Source organism: Rhinolophus sinicus, chromosome 2 (assembly GCF_057876585.1).
Source record: "Rhinolophus sinicus isolate RSI-liver-muscle chromosome 2, RSI-T2T, whole genome shotgun sequence".
Lineage (NCBI taxonomy): Eukaryota > Metazoa > Chordata > Mammalia > Chiroptera > Rhinolophidae > Rhinolophus > Rhinolophus sinicus.
The window spans coordinates 134,003,294-134,028,240 of NC_142502.1; the positions used below are offsets into that span (position 1 = coordinate 134,003,294).

Sequence of the window (24,947 nt, forward strand, 5' to 3'; positions counted from 1 at the left end):
AATTGTCTACTCAAATTATTTTCTCATTACTGTTTCTGAGAGCAGGTATTAGGGTTGGGGTGGTATTTATAACTGCTCTGAATTCATTCTTTTTTCTATCTTCAGCATACCATTTTGTAAACATTATGGCATAAATTTGAAATATTACTGTTGTATCTCTGCTAATAATTTTTCTTCATCCTATTTTTGATTTGATTTATTTACCTTGCATTGGTACAAAGATTCTGTGGCACAGTATCATTGGCTGAATACTAGTTTGTTTTTAAACAAACAGGAAACCCTAAACTAAAAATTCTACTTGCATTCTAAACTAATCAAGGATTATGACCTAAATCCATTTCTTCATAGCAACTATTAACAAATTTCGAAAGATTTTGTTTTATTTAAAGAATTTCATTAGGTGTCCATGTGAATTATCAACAACACAACCCATAAGAACTTAAATCATACATGTAACCTTGGAAAAATAGGAACATAGGGCATCATCATTGCTAAAAACCATCTTAAATGACAGTTGGAATTATTATAGGAAGCTTATTCCTTTGTTTCCCGCTGAAAGATTTGTCGAAGCTTACAGTTCTCACACATACAAAGGGAGAAGTACGACCATATTAAAACATTAAAAAATAATTAAGCACACTAACAATGAAGACATTTTGAAGGAAAGAAAAGACAAACAAAAACTCCTATAACATATATACAAATTAACCAAAAATTAATTGTTTACTTAGAAGATGTTATCATAAGCAGCAATTTTAAAACTTCTGACCTCTCTTTTGTCATTGTTATTGTCATTTTTAAACCGAATTTATCTCGAATTAATTCACACGATTGCTTATATTGTTGTATTATAAACATCCAGTTAGAATTGAAATGATATTCAGCGAACATAGGGTACTTATTTATAAAGAGTAGTTTATGTTGATTTTTTATTTATATTTTATATTGAAAGTTTGTAAGGCTTCATAGACAGCTCTCTTCGATTATATACAAATATGTCTTTGAGTCTCCCCCCTTTCCCGCCTGACCTATCCTGTGGGATTTTTTAAGTAGCAGCATTCTGCCTCCTTATATTTCATAAATTGTTGATAAGTACATTGGAAATCTACTTCTATATTCTTGTTCATAAGTTTTAGTAAGACAATATGTGCAAACTAATTAGGAAAAATATTCTATATAGTGAAAGGGATACAAGTTTATAACTATGGAGTGCTTGAGTTGCTGACCAACTTTGACATCCAGTTACTTTCTTATTCCTTTTTTTATAATCACACAACCCTAGAGTCATCATAAAAAAAAAAAAAAAAAAAAAAAAAAAGTCTGATTGTTCTTGATTTTCAGAATGAATACAAAACCAGAAAGTAAATAATATTTCTAAATGAAGAGAAATTTCTGCTCTTTCAAAGATGAGTCCGTTACTAAATCATATTTAATATCTGACATGAAAGTGAAGGTACATCAAGGAGATTGACTGTTTCAATTTGGGAAGTAGCATGATTCTATTCCTATTATTCCCTCATTGTATTCAGTATGGAAGGCCATTTATTCGTGTTTTGTTATGGAATATGAGTGTTTCTTAAAATTTGGGAAATATATATTTGGTGTCTTTCTCAGCCAGCAAAGAAATCTTCATGTGTCAGGAAAAAATACAAATTCAGCCATCAAATGGCCTTCAGCGAAGTTTACTGTAAAAAGAAATCTTCAATACTAAAAGCATGATATTTGGGCTAAAGCAATAATTTCAGCATATTCAAGACATTGAGTATATTTTAAAGATATGCCTTGTGAGCAAGCCACCTAAAATAATAGAAATGATCTTTAAAAGAACTATCAGATAATGAAAAGTTTATTTGTGATGAACTTTTTTTTTTATCTTCTCCTCAATTTTAAAAGTGTGAGTACCTCTTCTCTGAAAATCAACTGTGCATCCATGTGAATTTAAAATATTTATATATTTCTTCTTTCTTTGCACAAAACATGAGAGACAATTTGTTCACATAAAAATTATCTGAGATTTCAGTCAACAGTGAAGCTGCAAAATGGAGAAGTGATGATAACTAACTGTTCTCTGTGAATAAATATTGTTCAGTAGTGTTTGTATTTTTAATTGCATGGTAGCTCTCTTTCTACTTTTCAGCACCACTAACTTCAGTCATCTATTAAAATAAACATAATAGTTCATAACAATCTTCAATTAAATGGAAATTTCCCCGATTGTAATGGAATTCCACAGGTAAAGATTACAAAAACATCCATCAAACAACTGACCTCATTTGTTTACCATTCCTATGCCAGGAACTGTTTTGTAATTTGCATAACAGAGGTGTAATCTGACTGTAAAGCAAAATATTTACTATGCATCCATCAATAACTGCTTTTACAAATTGTGTGCCAGTGAAATTATGGAATGTAAAACAATGCCATTGGATGAAGAGATTTTTGTTCTAATAAAACGTGTTCTATTTCTAAACAAAAAGCACAATATCTTTTATCAATTTTGTAATCAGTGTTCAAGCATCTCAAAAAAGCATGAATTATGTAATTATATGTCCCTTAATTTCCTTTGGAAAATACTCAAGTTTCATACAGAAGGTAGGTTATGAATATTATGTAAAGTTAAATTGTATCACCAGAGAGATGTTTTTTGTAAAGATGGAAAAATTTCAGTCTTTCCATCCCCCCTTTTTATTGGAGAAGATTATTTAATTAAAACAATCTCACAGATTCAATTCTCCAAGCCCAAACAGATTCATAGCATCATTTTAATACCTCTATTTATCAAGGTATTCTAAATTGTAATGCTTATATTAATAATTACTTCTCTAGTTTCCTCCTTATTGATCAACTTTAAAAAAAAAGGAAAAATGCACAGGAGTAACAATGAAAATACAAACTTAAATGAACAAAGACAAAGATCTATTTATCCATCTTAAACAGCTAGAAAACAAAACTAAATTACGAAATAATACCTTTCTGACATTAGACAATAGGCAACACAGAATCTAATACCTGAGAGAAGGGTAAAAAGAAAGTGGGCCTAACAATTTCATCAGATTACTCTTGAGAAGCAATTCCCAGGCCACAATGCAGGAAGGGAAAGATCAAACAAAGCAAAGAACTCCTGATGTTTAATTTCATGTATAAACTTGGCTAAGTTAGGGTGCCTACTTGTTTGGTTAAACACTAGTCTAGGTATTTTTGTGATGGTATTTTATAAATATGATTAACATTTATTTACTTTAAGTACAGGAAATGACCCTTGCTAATATTGGTGGGACTCCAACACTCGGAAGTCTTAAGAGCAGGTTGAGTTTCCTAAAGACTAAGGATTTCTGCCTCTAGGTTGATTTTAAGATGGAAATGCTGTCTGAATTTCCAGCCTATTTTGCTCTACAAATCTCAGCCCTCGCAGTGCCAATTATTATATTGAGGTATGTTCTCTCTATACACATTTTTTTTAGAATTTTTAACATGAAATTGGGTTGAATTTTGTTCAGTTCTTTTTCTCCATCTATTGAGATTGTGTTTTCTTCCAGGACTTTATGGATTCATTTAAGTGTAAGTCTTTAATCCATTTTGATGTGGTTTTTGTGCATGGTGTAAGATAAGGGTCCAATTTCATTATTTTTTTCATGTGGATATCCAGTTTTCCTAACACCTTTTATTGGAGAGACTATCTTTTCCCCATTGTGTATTTTTAGGAGCTTGGCATAGGTTAGTTCAACATATATGTGTGGTTTTATTTATAAGATCTTGATCTTAAAGGACAAACTTTCAGCTTTTTGCCAATAAGTATGATGTTATCTATGGGCTTGCCACATATGGCCTTTATTATTTTGAGGTATGTTCCTTATATAACCAATTTGTTTAGAGTTTTTATTATGAAAGGGGGTTGATATTGTCAAATACTTTTTTTTGCATCCATTGAAATGATCATGGGATTTTTGTCTTTCATTCTATTAATGCGGTTATATCATATTTATTGATGTGTGTATGTTAAAGCATCCATGCAGTCCAAGGATAAATCCCACTTGATCATGGGGCATGATCCTTTTAATGTGCTGTTGAATTCAGTTTGCTAATATTTGTTGAGGATTTTTGTATCTGTGTTCATCATGGTTATTGTCCTGTAATTTTCTTTCTTATAGTGCCAATATTAGCCTCTGGTATGTGGGTAATGCTGGCCTCATAAAATAAGTTCTAAAGTGTTCCGTCCTCTTCAATTTTCTTTGGAAGCATTTGAGAAGAATTGATATTAATTATTTTTTAAATATTAGGTAGAATTCACCAGGAAAGCCATCTGGTCCTGAACTTTTCTTTGTTGGGAAATTGTTTATTTTTTGTTTTTCTATTACTGCTTCAGTCTCCTTAGTTGTTACTGGTCTGTTCAGATTTTTTGTTTGCTTCATGATTCAGTCCCAGCAGGTTGTATGTTTCTAGGACTTTTTTTCATTTCTTATAGGCTATCCAATTTGTTGGTATACAATGTTTCATTGTGGTCTCTAATGATCTTTTGTATTTCTGTGGTATCAGTTGTAATGTCTCTGATTTAATTTATAATTTTGTTTGTCATCTCTCTTTTCTGAGTTGTACAGCTAAAGGTTTACCAATTTTGTTTATCTTTTCAAAAAAACCAGCTCAGATTTGTTGATTTCTTTCTACTGTCTTTCCTGTTGCTATTTCATTTATTTCAGTTCTAATTTGTTTTTATTTCCTTTCTTTTGCAAACTTTGGACTCATTTTGCTTTCTCTTTCTTTTTTTTTTTCTTTTTTTTTTTTTTTTTTGTAGTTCTTAGAGGTGGAAAGTTAGGTTGCCTATTTGAGATCTTTCTCTTAATGAAGGCATTTATCTCTATAAATTTTTCTCTAAGAATTGCTTTTGTTGCATCCTATGCATTTTGGTATATTGTGTTTCCATTTTCTTCGTCTCATGATATATTTTTTGTTTCAGTTTTATAAGTATCACGTGGTAGTGCTCAGTGGTTGTTTGAAGTGTGTCGTGTAATTTCTATGTATTTGTAAGTATAATTTCTCTCCTGTTATTATTGATTTCTAGTTTCATAAAGTTGTGGTCAGAAAAGGTACTTGATATGATTTCCACCTTCTTAAATTTCTTAAGACTTGTTTTGTGTCCCAAAATAGGATGTATCCTGGGGAATGTTCACTGTGTGCTTGAGAAGAATATGTGTTTCTGGTGTTATTGGGTGGAATGTTATATATATGTTTGTCAGGTCTTTTTGTCTACAGTGTTTTTCAAGTACAGTGTTTCCTCATTATTATTATTATTTTTTTTTGTTTAAATGATCTATTCATTGTTGAAAGTGAGATATTTATTTCCCTACTAGTTATGTCTACCTCTTCATTTAATTCTATTAATATTTGCTTTAAATGAATAGATGCTCCAATACTGGTCACATATATATTTACAACTCTTATATCCTCTTGATAAATTCACCTCTATATTACTAAATAATGACCCTTTTGATCTCGTGACCACTTTTGACTGTAAATCTATCTGATAAAGTATAATCTCTCATGCTCTCTTTTGATTATTATTGCATGGAATATCTTTTTCCGTCTCTTCACTTTCAATCTATGATAATTAAGTTCGTAATTTGCCAACATGCACTTACATTGACAGCACTGTACAAACAGCTCAGTAAGGTTTCATAACCTTGGTATATGAGTGTCTCACAGCTGTGTTCATGTCGACGTGTAGCGGTGTCTTGCTGAATGGCATTCATTATTGTTGTTGTGTGATTTTTTGTGCTGTTGTAAGAATGTCTGAACTTGAATTAGAGCAACAAACAAACATTAAATTTCCTGTTAAACTTGGCAAAGTGGAAGTGAAATCAGGGACATGTTAGTCCAAGTTTATGGGGATAATGCCATGAAGAAAACGGCAGTGTACAAATGGGTTAAACGCTTTTCTGGGGGGAGAGAAAGCATCACTGATTAAAAGCGTTCAGAGCAGCCAGTAATAAGCAGAACTGATGAAAACATTGCAAAAATTCATCAAATTGTGCATCAAAATCATCAGGTGACTGTAAGAAACATAGCACACCAAATAACCATTGATAGAGAAACAGGAAAATCTTAACTGAAAATCTTGGCATGACAAAGGTGTGTGAAAAAATGCTCCTGAAGGAGCTTACCAATGAACAAAAGCAAAGGAAAGTTGAAGTTTGCCAAGACCTTTAGGAGAGGCAAGACGATGTTTTGGGCCATGTCACCCCCAGTGATGAGACATGGGTGTACCAATACGACCCTGAAACAAAGCATCAAAGTGCACAATGGAAGTCAGTCAATTTTCCATGACCAAAAAATTTCCGTCATTACAAATCAAGAGTCAAAATGATATTGCTAAACTTTTTTGATATCAGAGGGATTATTCATTATGAATTTGTGCCAACTGCACAAAAAGTTAACCAGTTTATTACTTGGAAGTGCTGAAAAGCCTGGGTGAAAAAGTTAGATGAAAGCAACCTGAATTTTTCACCAACAATTCATAGCTCTTGCATCACAACAATGCACCAGCTCACAGAGCACTGTCTTTAAGAGAGTTTTTAGCCAGTAAACAAATAACTATATTGGAACACCCTCCCTACTCACCTTATCTGGGCCCCAATGACTTCTTTCTTTACCTGAAGATAAATGAAATATTTAAAGTAAGCCATTTGGATGACATTCAGGACATCAAGGGTAATATGATGACAGCTCTGATGGCCATTCCAGAAAGTTCCAAAATTGCTTTGAAGGGTGGACCAGGTGCTGGCTTCAATGCACAGCTTCCCAAGGGGACTACTTGGAAGGTGACCATAGTGATATTCAGCAATGAGCTATATAGCACTTTTTCTAGGATAAGTTTGTGAACTTAATTGTCAAGTTTACCTTCAGGGGCATCGACAGGCAGGTATTCTGGTGGATCTCTGCATAGGAAAAACTGCTTGTAGATCATGGCTAAGACAAGTTAGAATCAAGTCACATGACCTTTCCAGGATCTGCTGTCAGACTGAGGTTGGCTGGCCTCCTTCTAGAGGTACTGACAGGCCTGTCTCCCTGCAGGATCCTGGGCCAACAAGACTGCTCATGAATTGTCCTGGGAGGGGCTGGAGCCACGTAAAGGGCTATTTTAGGATCTCTGGGATGCAGACATAAGTGTTTCCTGCTAGGTCCCTGGGCCAGCAGGACTGTTTATAGACTGCCGCTGGAAGGGTTTGGGACCTACTTACAGGCTATTTCAGAGTGTACTTTCAGACCAAGTTCCACTGTCTCATCTCCAGGGTCTCCTATACTATGGCTGAGAGGGACTGCAGCTGGGACACAAGTACCTTCTACAGCTGGGAACAAAGTTAGTCCTGTTACCTGAGGCATAGGTGGGCATGCTTCCTCCTAGGCTGTTGGATGTGTGTTGCTGGTGGTAGGATCAAGGCCAAACAGGACTGTACTGGAGTTTAGGAAGGTACAAAGCAATTTCTTGGTCTATAGCTAGGACCGTGATCAGCGAGTCAGACCCCTGAGCACTGCTTGCTTTGAAGGGGTCTTCAAAATAGCCCTCCTTGGTCTTGGACACCACTGGAATTTCATAGTCTCCTACCTGTAATCAAAGGAACTTTTGATTGTGGATGGCTGTCAATTTATTGTTGCTAAGCGAGAACCCTATTCTGCCATTTTGTCAGCATCACCTTAATTACCAATTTCAACTTTTAATAGTGTTTTCCCTCAATTGATATAAGTGCTTGATGCTGGTTTATGTCATGTTTGAATACATCTTTTCATTAAGTTTGAAAATGTTTCCTCAGCATTAGTGACGTTTTAGTCACTAATATCAGAAATAAATGTAAAGAAACAATGAAATAGAGTAAAATGCATCTTTATGATTTTTGAAATAAATTTCCTGGCTGTAACATTGTATTCAAAGACCATAAAGTTTCTTAGAGAAAAAAAAACAGGCTGTTATGCTCATTAAAATCTCTTAATTAATTTGCTTTTTCCAGTGACATTCTTGCACACTGATTTCACTGGAGCATTGGGAAGGTCATTTAATGAATACTCAACCAAATAAAATACTGTATGAATCATTTAATTAAATGAGTTGCTTAAACAACTTTTTTTTTCTTTTCATTTTGTCCTCAGTACAGAGGTGACTTCCCTTTCTTTTTTATTATTATTTTAATAATGTATGGAAAGATGAATTTGAAATTGAGTAATCAACTCTATAATGCGAATTCTCCTGAGTTCTCAAAGTAATTTAGAATGTTAGAAGATGCATTGTTTCTCTGTATATGTCGTTTATTGTTTTCCAATCCTTTTTATTTACTTTCAAAAATGATGATGTATCTAGCTATTATATCTCGCTTTTGAAACATATGTGATAGCATACAAATCTGAATAATTTCAAAATTTTCATAAAAGGATGAAAAATATGATGAAAATTTGCAAGAATTTCTGTTTAGGTGGTAATGGCTTATTTGAAATGACAATCTAACACATGGGACAAGCTTTATTAATTCTAAATATGGTTTCCATCGAGTTTTTAAGACAACCAAGAAGTTAATTTTTTTATAATATAGATCCCAGAAAGGATGAAAAGTTGCACTGAAGAGTTTGTTGTTGCTTTTCTTCCTATAGAAAATCCTCTTCTTTAAAATTTAATTAAAAATCAATCATTTTTCCCCTAAGCGTGGTACCTCTGATAGATTGAAATGAATATTTTTGATACTAGAAATTATTGCCCCATTATGTTGGATTTGAAAACATCATATAAAGTATATAAATAGTTTTCCTTTACTAAAAAATAAATAAACAAGCTGTAGCAAGTATCCCTGATGGTAATAATAAGTCACATTTTTAGGAGGCATCGAACATGAAAAATAACGTCTTAAACTAACTATTAAGAAAATATATACACAAAATAGAGAAAAATGATGGAACATCAGAATACCTAAACACACATTATTCTCCACAAAGAGATCTGGGAAGATCTCCCCAAATTGGGGTCATTATAATTTGGAATACTCAAGAACAAGAGTGAATGTATGCAAACATTAGTGGAAACATCTGAGTATCTACTCAAAAATTAGTAAAAGTGATGGGAGTTTAAGCAATCTTAATCTCGTAGAAGGTAGAAAAAATTCTAATGACAAACGTGGACAATATGAGCAAAAAAACTCAAAAAATCCAATCAATGAAGTCCAAATTCAAAGTATTAATAATATTCTTGAAGTGGGGAGAGAAAATGAAAAAGAAAATTATCAAAAATGTGTGAAAAGAGAAAGGTTACATACACAATATCAGGGTGAGAATAACCTTGGACTTTTCAAAAGCAGCAGTCCTTTTCAGCAGAAAATAGAGCACAGCATTTTCAAAATTCTGCTAGGAGATATTTCTAAGTTAGAATTTTATAGTTGGATAAATAATCATAAAAATGTAAGGTGGAATTAGACCTTTTCAACTATTCAAGGTCTCAAAAAATCACCACCCATGTATCATTTTCAGGAAGTTACTTGATTTTGTGCTCCAATGAAATGAGGAAATGAAATAAAAAGATCATCACAGGAGAGAAGTGAAAGAAATTTGAAGAATAAAGAAAGACATGAAGGGAAATCTCAGAATCATATTCGCCCAGAGATCCTAACAGTAAACAGCCAGATGATATTTGACCAGGATTGCAGAGCCTCCTGAGAGATGGCCAATGCTGTAGTTTTATAACACTGAGTAGAATTAAAGAACAGTGTACAGAATATTAAGCAGGAGTATATAGAGAGAAATACGAAGTAATTGCTATGTAGGTAGGACACGTGAGTGTACAATCTTGTGTGTACATCACAATCACCTGATAGGTTTATTAAACCACAGATTGCTAGATTGTTATCTCCCATGCCAGAAACACACACACACACACACACACACACGTCCAAGAGGTTTGCCTACCTCGGGCATATGAAGCTTGTTCTGAGAGTATCAATGAAATGCTGGAGATAAGAACCAGTTTCACAGAATGAAGAAGAGTCATTTCTGGGATATTGACAGTAACACAATGCAAGCAGGAAGGGATAAGTCCTTCCTCCAGCTCTTCCCACTTTACCGTCTCCCTCTAGCATCTACCCTCAATAATTACATCTTAAACTAAATTTCAGAACATTGAATCATATACATATGAAATTAATTGTGATGGATTTCATAAATCCATATAAGAATGACCCTTTAAAACTCAAAGTCTGGAAATAATAGGATGTGTAGATAGAATGAAAAAGAACTGTTTTAATTGAGCTGTTGTTAACATTGTAACAAATATAACATTATATATTTACATATATTTATATAGTTTATTTCTCTCTCACATAAAGCAACCTGAAGAAGAGGGTGACTAACAGCTCTCTGAAAATCAAACCCCTTCTGCTTTCCTGTTTCACCACATGAGTGCTGACTACCATTTTTGGAGGTCCCTTCATGTTCACAGATAACTGAGGAAGCTCTGTAATGTTTGCATCTGTGATATACATGGGCAGGAGAGAGAGTAGAAAAGCATGATCACACATTTCCCAACTTAATGTCCTTGATGTGGCTTTTCCCCAAATCCCATACATTTCTGCTTAGATCTCCTTTGTCAGAATGTAGTCACAGGCTCTGAATGCCATCTTTTAGACAGGCTTATTGCATTTCTAAAAATATACTGGATTCGATAATTAAGGAATGATGAGGGGAATGTATTGGGTGGTAATTGGCAGTTTTATCCCTGAGACCTAATCCAAAAGCAATATTAGAAGTATTGTGTTAAAAACTGTTTCATATGTGAAGTTTCATTCAATCTGAGTATTGAAGGTTAAATAGTAATTGGCCAGTGAACAATTAGTTTGGGAGCAGAAAAACGTGTCAGAAAGAGAAATGCACACAGGAAATAGAGATGCTAGAACCCCAAATTATGAGTTATTTTAAAGGAAAATATTAATAGTGCCTTTATCTAAAGAATTTAGGACTATCCGAGTTCCATTTCAAAACACCCTCCTCCTGAAGGGTATTTGATGATGGTCAATACACAAAATAAGCAAGACAAAATAACCTCTTATTAATAACTGGGGCTTTGGGTTTCAAAGCTTGGGATAGAACTCCAGAGATTAAGCTAGGTTGGATCCTCTTTGGGGCTCCTTCATATGCTAAGCAACTAAGGAGCCTTGAACCAAACATGAAAAAGCTCTAACCATCTTCCTATACGTTAATTCCCAAACATGAGTCTCAGGTCAAACCACTCTAAGGCAAGTAAATATGAAAAATAGATCAACACACCCACCTGCTAACATCAGAGGAAAAGGGGTACATCAGGTGGAAGAATTACTGCGCTTGGCCCACTGCCCAAGTAGGGCAGGGAAGGGGCAGGGATGGTGAAAGACAGTGTCATGCACACACTGTCTTCACACGGATGTCTAGCCACACAGTACTTTACCATACTTTAGACCTAATACTTGATATGGAGGATTTCATTTGATAGCATCAATAACTTCTTAAAAAGATTTTTATTAAAACATAGCTAATGTACAATAGTATATGAGTTTCAGGTGTACACCATAGTTAATTCATCAATAACTTTTTGAGGTAGGTGCATTTACACATGATGAACTTGGATCCTAGAAAGATTGTGTCACTTGTCCAGATCACCCCAATCACAGTGGTTGACCCAGTTTGTGAAACCAGGGAGCTTGAGTCCCCAGCATGTATTCTTTCCTACTGTGCTACTTTGTCTGCTTGTTAAAACATTTTCATGAGTGTTCTATTACTTGGTCTTCTCAGCAACTCTGTGCAAAATCCAAAGTAAGTACTCCACGTATCCCATTACTTAGGTGAGGAAACAAAGGTTCAGAGGGATTTAGTCAATGTGCACAGGTACTAAGTGTCAGAGTGGAGGTGAGTTCTGTCTCATGCTCCCAAGCCCAGTTCTCTTTCCACTCTGTAACTGCTAGAGATTTATAAAGTCCCTGCTGCTTTCTGTTCTTAACTGATATATAGGCACCTCCAATTCAGTCATATTTGTAAGAAAATAAAATATATTGCTCTGATAGCTTGGTCCATCTATTGGAGTCAGATAATAACTCTTTCCGGTATACTTATTTTGTACATTACATTGTGTTGATAAAAAGAGGTGTTCTGAAAGCAGGAGGATCATCTGAGCTTTACTAAATCATGTGAATCTCTTTGTGCATCTCTCTGAACCTGTGCAGGCTCAGAATTCATTCGCTTCAATATCAGGGCTCCCAAGACAAAAACATATTTATTCTCTTTTTATTCATTCAGAATTTGAGGTGGAATGGATGTCCTTTAGTTAGGTTGTGTTTGAATTATTTATCCTGCCTGTGGAGTCTGAAACAACAATATGGAAGCATATGATTGCAAATATTATTTATGTGAAACCAAATTTTGTAGTTGGAGATAAAGTTAAAAATGAAGCAGAAGAGGTATAGAAAATAGATTCACAAGAGCTCAGTAAACTATAATCAATGTTGGAAGAAGTTGTTGATGTGTATGTAAACAACATTAGCCTTTTGCTGAGTCAGTTTCCAACCTCAGCTTCAAAGAGCTGGAAGGAGCCTTCGGGTGGCATCTACGTAGGTTGACTTATTATCAGGAAAGAGTGCCTTGCCCAAACCCTTTACAAAAGGCACACATGTCTATGTCTATTAATTGTTTAAAAAGTGAAAATGCCATTGTGTGCATTTAAGAATCACCACCACATTGTCATAATGGATATATACTGAAGTCAAGAAAGACTGAAAATGAGAGAGTTAAAATGTTAATAAAGGTGGTAGTTCCATTTAAGAATGGACCACAAGCAGCTGATTGGAACTCTGACGTGCTTGTCATTTCAAAAGTGATCACATCTGTGACTACAAACAAACAAAGAACCAAAAAACCCTCCCATAATAATAAAAATAAACATTTCTCAGATTGAGAGAAGGGGGAGAGAGGAAATAACATGTAAAGGAAATTGAATCTGCATTTGTAACTGCATAATTGGTTCTATAGAATTCTTTAGGTACTTTTTCCTGACTATCATAGTATTCAAATTCAGCTTATAGAAATAAACTTCTTCTTCTACTCAATGATCCCCCTTATTCCATAAACTTTTGATTAAATAACCATCATACACAATGTCTTCTGCCAAGCTTCAGGGGCAAAGAAAGAGTTCCTGCTCTAAGGTGTTCAAAGTACAGCGGGAGAAAAAAATCAACTAAAATCTATGAGAGCTGCATGGAATATCATACATCTGGCAGACTTTGTTCATCAATTTGGGAACCATATGGATAATAACAAAAGAGTCAAGTTTAAACTAAATTAAGAAGAAAATATGTGCAAGAGCAGAAACCCGAAGATCATTACAGTGTAATGGAAAAAACCCATGTGTAAAGAAGGATTAAACTGGATCCCTGGTGAGGAAAGATTAAGAGAAGGAGGTGATGGTGCTATGGAAGTCAAGAGAATTCATATATAAAAAGAATTTGGCAACAGTGTCATCTCAATCAGTGATATTATTAATTAAAATATAATTAAAATTAAAAGCCCTTAAATTTATAGTATATGATAATGCAAACAAACATCTGCTACCAAAAATGAACAGATGTTAGCATTTTTTCATTCTTGATTCAGAGTTATAAAAAGAAATAAAAAATACAGAGAATTTTAAATTTCTTAATGAATGTGTATGGAAGAGACATTGCATTTGTCTGATGTGGGTTTTGGAAACTGTTCTCTGATTTGCCATGTTGTCTTTTCCTCTTCCTTGATAAATGACAATGTCCCATATCTGTACCACCCAGTGTGGTTGCCACTAGCTATGTGTGGCTATTTAAATTTAAATTAATTTAAATTAAATAAAATTATAATGCCATTTCTCATTCTCACTAGCCACATTTCAAGTGCTCAATAGCTGCCCATGGCTAGTGGCTACTGTATGGGTTAACACAAACAGAGAACACTCCTATCATTGTAGGATATTCCATTGCTTCTGATGGTGGACTTTGGTTAGCTTATGTGTCTGGGTAAGTCTGTTACGTACTCAGATGTGAAAGAGGTGGTATCCTAATTGTCTATGAAAAAAAATGATGCATTAGTAAGATCCGGGGGAAGCAAGTGGTGGTTACTGAAGTATAACCTGGACTTTTTAACTGATTTATTCTGCTAGATATGAATATTTTGCTTTACATGTACTTAAAAGCTTGAGACTTTCTTGTTTAAATTTTTGAACTTTATTATTTCCTTCATCTTATAGAATATATATATGTATATATATTCTATATATACATTATATATATTCTCTCTATATACATTATATATATATATATATATATATAAAATGTATATATAATGTATATATATAAAATGTTAACTATTAGGTTGGTACAAAAGTAATTCCAGTTTCCGCATTTATTTTTAACCTTTTAACCGCAGTTACTTTTGCACCAGCCTAATATTATATGTACTGATTTTATGTATATCCAGGTTACTTAACTTAGTGAATTATCTTATCATATGTTACTGCATTTTCATTGTCTTCCTGGAGTTTTCCATGAATATAGCATATCATTTTACATTCTGCTTTGTAACACTATATTTGTTTGCACTTTTTTCCTATAGTGAAAATAATTCAATGCTAAACTGCAATCTTTTGTCTTACCTTTTTTAAAGAGAAGATTCCACTAAAATATTTTTTTGGAATCTTGCATTTCAAAACTGTTTTTCTCTTGCCTTTATTCTTGGACAATAGCATATAATAGTCTCAGGTTAGAGTACAATGTCACTGTGATGAAGTCTGAATCTCACCTTACACTTTGCCCTTTGAGTAACTTGCTCATTTTGGCTGATTGTCCATATGATTTTCCTCATTTTGAAATTTAATAATTTTACTGGGCTATATCTGAAAGTGGACAATTCTAAATAGAACTATTGATTTTAGTATGTTGATTTTAACTTCTATTTCTCTGAGAATGTCCTCTGGATTTATGCCCTGTTTTTTTTTGTTTGTTTGTTTTGTTTTGTTTTGTTTTGTTTTGTTTTTTGTGGTGGGGGGGGAGTGGACTCCAGTGGAAATCCTCAATTTCCCTTGCCTATCTCAATTTACTTTCATTTCTGCCCAATTGTTTCATTAGATATTGCTCATTGTTCTCATTTACGGCTTGTGTACCTTTTTCTCTCTTTATTAGTGTCCATTCAGCCATCTGTCCATGTACTCATGTGTAATCTCTTGATATTGCCTCACCATTTCCTGCATAAGCTCTTTAATCCTACCCTCCCTCCCCTGCCTTGCTTTTTTAAGAGAATAGTTCACTTAAATTTTTTTTAAAGTCAAACTGTCTGGTCACAATTTAAACTGCTCTATCACAACATATTTTTGCTGTGATTTTTAAATCAGTCATTTATTGGGTTTATGTAAATGTTTTGAATAAATGTTTTTCAGTCTTACAGCTATCACATCTTTGAATTGAATGCTTAACATATCACTTTTAATCCTTATAAGTTAATAAATTAATATAAAATGGACTTTGAGCACAGACTCGTATACTTTTTGTACCCCATAGAGGGTAGTGTATTATTTTATTGTATCTCAATTTGAAATATTTTGATTTCTCTTTGATTTTAAGATTTGAAAAAGTATTTATAAAATTCAAACACATATTCTTAAATTTCTTTTTATTGTGGTCTCTCAACTAAATTGCATTGAGGTTATAAAGGGTTATCTATAAATAATCATTTATTTGAAATGCATTATGACTGATTTTGTGATTGAGTATGCAGTTAAGATTTTGTAGATATTTGAGGCTTGAATAGAATATATGCTTTTTATTTATTTGCTGCAGGGCCCTCTCTCGCATTCCCTCAACATACATTCATATATACATACACTTGTACACATACATGCAAATAATTAATTTTCTACATTCTAATGGATTTATTTCAAATTGCTTTATAAGTGTTTACTTGAAGTGAATGGTATGCTTGCATTCGTTTTTTGTTAATTTCTCCTTTCTATTATACCTCTCATTGCATTATGAAATTCTATATTATTACTACTACATTATGCATTTTTATTAGTATTTATATTAGTTACCTACTATTGTATCAAATTACCACAAAATGAATGGCTTAAAACAATACAAATATACTATCCTACAGTTCTGAAAATATCGTTGAAATGCCTCTCACTGGATTCAAATCAAGGTATTGGCAAGGCTGTGTTCCTTTCTGGAGGCCATCGAAGAGAATTTATTTTCATGCTTTCTCCTGACATTAGAGGTTATCCACATCCCTTTTCTTGTGGACCCATTTCTCCATCTTCAAAGTCATCGACAGCCAGTTGAATCTTTCTCAAATTGCATCATGTTGGCTGGGACACTTCTGCTACTCTGTTCCCCATTTAAGGATTCTAATAGTTATATATTGGGCCCACCTGGACAATAAGTTGTGACCAAACATTTTGACTTTTTTTTTTTAACTGAAGTTGAACTATTCTCTTAAAAAAGCAAGGAGCAGGGGGAGTAGGAATTCAAGATCTCATGCAGGAAATGGTGAGACAGTATCAAGAGATGACATTTGAGCATATGGAGGTAGTATTAGAAGGACAAATGGCTGAATAGAGACACTAATAAAAATAGAGAAAGGTACATAAGCCATCTTCAGGGAGCCAATATTCTTCCTACCACAGTATTTTTCTGATTTATTAATTCTACTGCTTTATTTTCAAATGTCATATGTCATGTTTGTTAATTATGCTTAAGGTAAGCCAGAGATAGCTGGGTCTTTCATCTTTTTCAACATGATTTACTAATCTCTATTTTTAATACATAAAGTAATAAATTTGGTGCATTATGATCACTACTAAATTTGTTAACTCTACTTTGTCATTTTTATTTTCCTTTCATCATTCATTTTTATTGCTTCTCTTTTGTTTCTTTTTGCTTTCAGAGATTTTATTCACATATCTTCATCTTTACTCTGATTTTTCTTCACTTTTTTACACAAAGCTATTCATGTACTTTAATTCAACTTATTCAGCAAAGTTCTCATTCTGTAGTTTTGTTATTGCATAAAATTATAATTTCAACTTTTAAAACATCAAACACATTTCTATATTCATTAAGTAGATATACTATCTTATAATCAATGCATTGTCATGCATAGTTTCTTGCTTCTTACTTTTTCTTTCTTCTTTTATTTTTCTTGACTATAAATATACTCTACACTCAATACTTCATCAAGGTTTTATGAGCTAACACTTTGGTAGCTTTTTTTTGTACATGAAAATATATGCCTTGATTAATATGCTTGGCTGAAATAGAATTCACAGTGACAATTCCCCTCGACACTTTGAAGACATTACTCCATTGTCTTCTTATATCTAGAATTGCTTATTCTACTAGTACTCTATGATAATTCTATAATTAGTCTAATTTAATTTCTTTGAATATCATTTTGTTTCTTCCAGGTAATTTTAATAGTTTCTCTTTATTGTTGATACTCTGAAGTTTCACTCCTCTTTATCTAAGTATGAATTTATATTTGTTGTTGTCTTTGTTGTCACTTGTGAGTTTTCCATCCAGAGACATATTTTTCAGCAGTTGAGACAAATTCTTAGTTATTATATATTTGAATAATTGCTCTTCCATTACCTCTATTATCTCTTCCTGAAACTCCTATCAAGCATGTATTGAAATTATGCTTATTTCTTCTTTCTTTTAAATTCTGCCATATTTTTTTATTGCTTTATTTCTGTGCACTGCTATCTGGGTCAATGCCTTGTTAGTAGCATCCACATAATGTATTTTCACTTTGGCCAAGTTTTCTCTAGATTTTCAAAACATTTTAAAGTTTTCTGATAATTTATTTGCTTATCTCCGTGAAATGCTCTTTGAAACACATCTACAAATTCTATGACACTCCTCTTACAAAAGGTGGAGTCTTATTTGTTTACTTTCAAAATTGGTTACTTTCAGGCTTGGTTATTCACTTGTAAAACATAGCCTGTGAAGAAATAATGCATGACTTATTAGGCTATGTCATACAAGGAGATACTGCTTTTGTCTCTCTCTCTCTCTCTCTCTCTCTCTCTCTCTCTCTCTCTCTCTCTCTCTCTCTCCCCCCCCCCCATGTAAGATGTCTGGCTATCCTAAGACCACCCTCCTGGGAAAGCCATATGTAGAGACCACATAAATAAAAAAAAATAATGCTTAAGGAGATTCCAGCTGCTCCAGACTTCAGATATCTAAACCTTCACAGCTCAGGCACAAGCTATGTGATTTAGCAAGACTTCAGATAATTCTGGCTCCCAACTTTTGAATCATCCTACCTGATGTTGAGTGGAATCAAACAAATCAACTTCTTCTATGTCCTATCCAAATTCCTTACCCCCAAATCTGTAAGATAATAAACATTGGTTGTTTTTATGCAATAGTTTTCGGGGTAAATTGTTATGCAGCCATAGTAACTGGATTGGAATTCTGTTGCAAGAGTTTCCACAAGAAAATTTGGGTATTGTTCTAACAAAATCCTAATATGACAGTGGTTATAGGACTAGGTGGCAGGTGGAAGTTGGGGGTAGGGGTGTGGAAATTAAGGGACTGTTAATAGAAACTTGATGCCCCTGAGGAGAGTGTCAGTGAAAGCTAAAAGGGATATGGAAAAAAAAAAAAAAAAATGGTTCAGAGGCTTGAAGAAAAGTATTCTCAGTATTTAGTGGTGGGCTATTTAGAAACATCTTTATTTCCATAGAATCAGAAAACTACATGGTTTAGCTAAGGAAATTCATAGGCAGAATGTTAAAAGTACTATCTAGTTTATGGAATCTTACAGTAAAATTTTAGAGGAGATAAGCTAAAGAATTGCCAAATGCAAAGAAGCCAGGTGCTCCCTTCTCATTTCTAGCCTCCCCAAGATTCCCACATTAAGAAAGGGCGTCAGAGCAAATATGAAATCAGATTATAAGATCCATTGTTAAAACGTGAGAAAGATATAAGGTGATGCTTCAGTAAACTGCACAGTCAGATAAAATTACTTGGGAGGATTTTAAAGGTGCCTCATAGATCCTCTTCATTAAACAATAGACTTTAGGAGGATCGTATGAGTATTTGTCTCTCAACAACTTTATAGCAAGCCCAAAGTCAAGAAGTGTTTAATCTCAAAGATATCTTTCTGTCTTTCTGTCTAGCAATAGGGATTATAAATTAATTTATAAGGAACATACACAGTTTAAAAATAATACTGTCAGTAAAACTTAAGGGGCAGATACAGTATAAAATGAAAAGAGAGCATTCAACTGCCAAACTTTTACAGGCATGAAGCTGGCTGAGGAAACATGCTACCTGAAAACACAATTTATTATTATTTTTAATGGAAAATAATGGATAATTTAGGATGCAGAACCAAGAACCTAGACTAATATGAATGAGACAAAAGCCATGTAGAATCATTCTCAGGCAGTTGGACTGAGCCCTAATTGAGAAACTAGACACATGCACAAGCTTGGCTGAATTTCAGAAATGCTATGGACCAGTGACTCCTATATGCAACTTATTTTCCCCCTTTTGGATCAGAAGTTTCTAGAGCAGTGTGGATGAACAAAGGGGTATGTACACGTTCAGAGACTGAAAGTAACCTCACAGTGTGATCTGATCATGAATTCCTAAGTGTGCAGGTCCTAATGGGTAGTTGTGCTCTAGGCCTATAACATCTTTAGTACAACATTTTAAAGCAATCCTTGTTCATTGTTCTTGTGCATCCAGGTTAACACACCTTTGAAATGCCAGAAGTAATTCTCTTTTCCAGACCCCTCTGAGGTATAACTACCCTCAAGGAAGCATATAATCTTGTTAACTATTCTGTACCTGGCTTTCTTTTACCTTCTTGTAATTTTCTTTATGTTTCCTCTTACATTCCAAATGTATAAAAAGAAACTGCTAAACTGTCATTCTTCATAGCATTTGAGATCTTTCTTCTCAACAATAGTTGTTAGTTTTGGCTCAAATGAAGACATACAATTCTCTACAGGTTTGGATGCTTATGTTGTTGGCAAGACCATCTGGAAAGAACACACAGAGATAAAGACACTTGAGGAACCCCAGCTATTTCAATCTTCCCAGTGCAGTGTCAAAGCAAGTGAATGAGCAAGGATTCTAGACATTTCTAGTCCCTCCGCTTTGAGTTGCCTCAGCTGCCACTGAGTGGAATAGAAATGAAGTTTCCCTCTATGCTTTGCTCAGATTCCTGATTCACAGAGTTCATGAGCATGATATTTGTTTTCATGCTACTGAGTTTTAGGGTTATGTTTAACACAGACAGAGTAACTAATAACATATGACCTTTGTCCATACTTGTCTGTATTTGTTCCAAAATTACTTAGTTCTCTATGTAAATGCTATTTATTTTTTAAACTCTTAATTTTAGAGCTCATTTTATAGTTATTTTGGGATTTATCTATTATTTACATTATTTAGAATAACTGAAATATTTGAAAAGTTGATTGGCTTTCTCTTTATCTAAATTTTATTCATGTTTTGAGATTTTATTTTCAGATTTACCTTGAGTTTATTTATTTTTATTTTCTCTTTTTCTAAGCTTAGCCATTTTGTCTAGTGTTACTACCATTTTCTGCAGCTGCTTTATTCTTCCACCTCAATTTTATTGAGAAGAAGATTATATATTTTAACTGAGGACTTGTGTAATGGTGATATTATAGATATTGCCAAAGTTTTTATTAGTTGTCATAATGCTCTATCAAGATTTTATTTGCCTGAAAATTTCCATTTCCTGCTGTTTACATAGGTAATCAACATGGCACAGTTTCAGGGAGTAATCTTATTTAGCCTACCTTTTTTTTTTTTGAGAGAGAGAGAGAGAGAGAAACAGAGAGAGAGAGAGAAAGAAAGAGAGAGAGAGAGAGAGAACCCAGAGAGGTTCACCCACACAGGCAGTTTTAATTTTCCTTTGTGATAGAGGGGGATGAAAATTACCCAAAGACCATAGAAATATTGCCACATTACTTGGACAGTATAGCTCTAATATTAGGACACAGATTTGTTGTGGTCTAGCCTGAATGTTAGCTTGATTTTCTGCAGATCCTTGAGTAGCTCAGAAATAGACAGAATGTCTGGCAGATGGATTGATCCAGAGAAGGAAATTTGCTGGTGGATTCAAAGAAAAAGAGAAATGAAGTAAAAGTTTGGATATTCACACAAGTGTTGTTTGGCATTGGACAAGCAACATTTTCTAGATAGGCATGGGATGAAAACAGAAGAGTCTTGACAAGGAGAAGGACACCATTGTGTGGAAAATCTAGTTGCTTCAGAGCAACTGAACATGGAAGTGTGAGAAGATGTACATAGAAAGTGAAATTTTGCATTTAACATTTCTGACCCACACAGTTTAAGGTGACTTAGTGACCCAAAATGTAGAATGAATAGAATAGAATAATCCAAGTTAAAACACTGGCTTAGGTATCCTCACAGGCACTGAATTCCCCAGAATGATCACTGGCAACATTCGAAAGACAATTAGCTAGCTCATAAAGTCAGTAGTAAAAGGTGAGGATGTTAATTGTTTGACCACACTCATGATGTGAAGAAATAGTCATTTATATTGTTATTTGGCAAAAGGTAGATATCTTAAAGAATATATATTATAATGCAAATTTTATAAACACACAAGTAAATAAAATGTACACATATATCAAATAGTAAAAAGTTGCCAGAATTGTGAAGGACAAAATGTTAAGACTGTTTAACATCTTTGTGTTTTCTGTTTTGTACATTTTTCTATGATTGTTATTCTCTGTGATAAAAGAGTAAGAAATAGATAAATTAAAGACTATTACATTAGAAAAAACATTAATGACTATATATATATATATATATATAATTTGTCTTTGTCTCATTTTCATGTGGTCTAACATGTTATGGGGCTCACAAAAAAAGCCATCTGTCAATAACGAATATTATGATATTATGTGAGAAACACTGAATATGTAGTCAAGATCATTAAATAACTGGCCAAATAGTTTTATTAGAGATATTACCATATATCTTTACCTTTAGAAAATTCTTCTTTCTCTCTCTCCCTTTCTCTCTCCTCTCTCTTATTTTTCTTTCCTTTTTTTTTTCTTTTTACCGTAGACTGTGTTGCATTAGGTAGCCTTTCAGATTGCTTCCCGGCTCCAACATTATTGGCTTTTAAGTGTTTTTACATTATTTACTGTGAGATAATTATTATATATTGTCCTTAAGCTAAAAGCCAAATAAGATGGGGTCCCTGATTATAAAGCTATTAAAATTGAGATTAACATATAAACATAATTTCTAAGAGGATTTTTTCTGTGTGTGAATATTACTTACAGTTGTTTGGGTGTCCTTTGATGAGAATCTAATACAATCATCTTTGTCATAATTTTGATAGAAAATAAATTTACTAGAATGTTTAATTATTTCTTCATACCTGTCATATCAGTAGTGAAGTTATATCTAAAACAGTGACATCTGGTGGCTTCATGTGAGTGTTGCAGTTACTATATTTAAATTTTAAACCGAAAGGTAAGTCAAAGGCCCATGATAACATTTGACAAATATGCATGAAGTTCTTTCTTTTAGAAATATTATATATTATTTTTAATACAATATGTTGTATTATTATTAAGAAATGTTACTTTCACTCTAGAAAAATGCTAACATTTGTACATATATGTGGTTTTTATCTTTCATAATTACAATATAAATCTATTAAAATACAAACAAAAAGCCTTGATCTAGTATTAATTTTTGTCATACTCTATGAATGGGGTAATTCATACATTACCATAAATTTTATAAGATTTCCTTTTTATATTATCTATTCCTAAAGAGACAATTTTGATTTGAAAGGAAAAAAAGCTATTTATATTCAAAATTCCTATTATATTCCCGGATTTTATGAGAAATAAGCTATAAGTAATAAGAAAAGCAAATCTATTTCTCCCTGTTTGACTTTTTTAAGGCTATTTTTTTATGAAGACATTTACTTTTGGAACTATTTTCATTTTCTTGCATCTACAAAATCAAATAACTGAAGCAGAATTATGAACTCATTTGAATGACTATAATTTCTCTCATATCTACCATTCCAACATTCTGTTAAAGTACAAAAACTCAATTGGGTAAATATGAAGACCTAATTGGCTTTATAGGCCAATTCATGAATTCGGCAGCATTCCATTTAGCAACTAGAGAGGAGTCCCAAGAATCTGTACAATATGGAAGGCTTCCATAGGCAGAAACTGGGAAGGACAAGAATGTTATTAGAAAAAAAAAAAAAATACAAAGAAAGAATTGTTTCAGGAAAAGTTACCTGCCCTTAGAGTAAGGTGGAGGTCTTATCAGGCAGACTGCCTCAGACTCCATTTGGGGATGTAGAAGTTTCATGACAGATTGTCTCATTGGTACTGCCCAGAAAATTCCAGACTGAGCAATTAAGATTACATTCCTGGAGAAGGCTGAAACTGTAATTTGGTTAGGTGTTAAGCCGAGGTTCAGTGTCATAGGCTTTAGGACAAATGACTCCATTTTGGGTCTGTGCTTTTCTCTTTAAAAATTCCCTACTTTAGACCAGACTCTCAGCTTGACTGAGAAACGTGATAAAAATTTAAGGCATTAGAACCACTCTAAGCTACCACTCTATAGTTCTTACAGCTTTCATTCATCCTCTGTGTGATATTCCAGGTCATGATATTTTTGTTTAATCCCTGTGATACTCACAGGTCATGACTTCAGGTTCACAATCTTTAAGTCAGTCATTCTCTTTGTTCCTCTTCTGATGTTTCAATCACAGGGAGATCATTTGTTTGGTGGTTAGTGTCTGCAAACACACATTTGAAGCTTTTGAGAGAGAGAATAAAATGGGCCAGAGATATTATTATGATAACTATATACAGGATAATTCCCAAAGTTTGGCATGTACTTTGGATCAATGATTTCCAAGACCCAAACCAATCAAAATCAAATAAGTCAAAGAAAGACCCCAGTGAGGAGACCACCTTTTTAAACCAAGTGGATTGCTCAGTGATGTTATGTAACTGAGTTTCAACTTCCCAGAAGTGTTAATCCAGGTGTAGTAAGTGGTGTTGTCCACAGCACAGATACTTCTTTACTTAGCTAAAAGATAATCAGGGGTTACTCCATTGTCAAGAACAACTTTGGCAAGAGTCTAAGGACCTTGTTGAGCAGCTGTTGCTTTAACAGCTGATTCTGCACTATTTTCAAGAGCTAAGTAGAAGTCCCTGATTATCGCCTCATTTCTCATTTGTATTTACTCCTAACCAGGGAAGTAGGGACCTGCCAAAAGAAGCAAAATTTGAATCATGAAAATTTTTCTGGTAGGTCTTCTCTAACTTGACAATGAAAATTCAGGGAAGTTGGCTGATGAGGTATCTCAGTTTATTTTTGAACAGTTAGGGGCTCATTTAGGTAACCTAAGAGGCATTGCCTGGTAATACGTCAATTATTTAGACAGTCATAATCCCTAGGAGAATGATAACCACCACAATTATAAGTCCTATGGAGCATAAACCACTTCCACTAAGGTAGCATTGTTAATGGACAGATCGGAATTTTTGATGACAAATTCTGAGTCTGAAATATTATTTCCCTCCCACTCCCTGCCCAAGCAATGGTCTGGGAGACAAGGATGATGGGATTATCTTCCCAGGTTATTGCCAAAGCAAAGGAAATAAAAGAAAAAAAAAGAAGAAGAAGAAGAAGAAGGAAGGATTTCATGTTTAGTTCAAATATAAAGTCTTAATTCGGCCTCTTGGGCAAAAAGAAGTCTACATTGATGTCAGCTACTTTTCTTCCTTGTCAACTTGATTTGTAGGTCTCCAGAGTCTGTGCAGGACCAGACGTCAGATAGATCCTTCTTTAGCTATCAGATGTGTATTCAAGGCTCAA

General features: G+C 33.7%; 1 long non-coding RNA gene across 1 annotated transcript in view; it reads left to right on the forward strand.

The window, feature by feature from the left end:
* The first annotated feature begins 3,305 nt into the window (after nucleotides 1-3,305).
* The window catches only part of LOC141571839 (uncharacterized), a 162,420-nt gene continuing 140,778 nt past the window's right edge, over nucleotides 3,306-24,947 (forward strand). Inside the window, exon 1 of the long non-coding RNA XR_012496896.2 lies at nucleotides 3,306-3,431. This is a non-coding gene — a long non-coding RNA (uncharacterized LOC141571839). The remainder of the gene's footprint in view (nucleotides 3,432-24,947) is intronic.